Source organism: Heteronotia binoei, chromosome 10, assembly GCF_032191835.1.
Source record: "Heteronotia binoei isolate CCM8104 ecotype False Entrance Well chromosome 10, APGP_CSIRO_Hbin_v1, whole genome shotgun sequence".
Taxonomy (NCBI): Eukaryota; Metazoa; Chordata; class Lepidosauria; order Squamata; family Gekkonidae; genus Heteronotia; species Heteronotia binoei.
This window is the reverse complement of record NC_083232.1, coordinates 54,430,217-54,431,617: the sequence shown is the minus strand read 5'-3', so window position 1 is coordinate 54,431,617 and position 1,401 is coordinate 54,430,217.

Here is a 1,401-nt window from a genome sequence, read left to right as displayed (position 1 = left end):
TTAAATTTAGGCCCTTGGGCTCATCATGTGATGGTATTAAGGAGGGATGCATGATTTTGTGTCTTCAGCCCTCCTTTCCCCAGCTCATGTGCTTATGACTCATTCCTCTCACTTTCAGCATCCACTGGGATTTTTTTCTTTAAACAGCTTTGCTAAGACACTTAGACCTTTTGCCTCCCAGGTACTTCTGAGGTAATTTTGCACAGGTTTCTTTTCTTTCTTTCTTTTTTTTTGGCACTAAGACATGAATTAATGCAGGAGTGCAGGGATGGGCCGCTTCTGTTTTCTAGGCAGGGGACTGTCCCTCTCTTTCAGACAGCCGCCCAAAGGCCAGGAAGAGAAGAGGGCACTTGAAAGAACTGTATGATGGCATTGGCGCCACCTAGCAGGAAGGGCTTCACTGTTATAGAGAAAATGCACTCAAACATGACAGATGTATTATATACAAAATCCAGAGGAAATGTAACAGAAGGTGCCTGCCCTGCTCAGCTGACAGTTTTCTTTTTACTGTGAATGAAACAGTGAACAAAACATTTACACCACCTTGTTTAAAATGTGAGGCTGCTATGGGTCATGTCAATCTTGCATGGACGACCAAACCCAGCCTATGGGCCACCAGTTGTTTTCATACTTGTGCAGAAGAGATTTGGGAAGTGCAGTTTCTTCCACTGTAGTATGGGGTGGGGAGAGACACATTATCCTTTCAAAAATCCAGAAATAATCTTAAAATCTTAGGCTGCATTTAGGTAGAAATAGTAATTTATTGGAAATAAAAACTATGTACATTCATTTCTTTATATGCTAGGGTTGCCCGGTCTGACACAAGAAATATCTGGGGACTTTGGGGGTGGAGCCAGGAGACTTTGGGGGTGGAGCCAAGAGCAAGGGTATTACAATTGAACTCTGAAAGGAGTTCTGGCCATCACATTTTAAGGTACTGCACATCTTTTAAATGCCTCCCTCCATTTGGAAATAAAGGATGGGGCACCTTCTTTGGGGGTCATAGAATTGGACCCCCTAATCCAATCTTTTTGAAACTCGGAGGGTATTTTGGGGAGAGGCACTGGATGCTATGCTACAAATTTGGTGCCTCTACCTCAAAAAACAGCCTCCTCAGAGCCCCAGATACCCACAGATCAATTCTCTATTATACCCTATGGGAACTGGTTTCCAGGGTATAATGAAGTGCCCAGCAGATATCCCCTGCCCCTGCTTTCTGATGACCCTGAAGTGGGAGGAGGGCCTCCAAACTGGGGGATCCTCTGCCCCAACTGGGGACTGGCAATCCTATAAAGTGTTTTGTGCTAACCACTAGTTGTGAGTATTTATAGTGCAGTCCTGACTGAAGTCAATGGGTAACTCTGCTTAAGATTGTGCTGTCATTATTGGGGTACTCTGGGG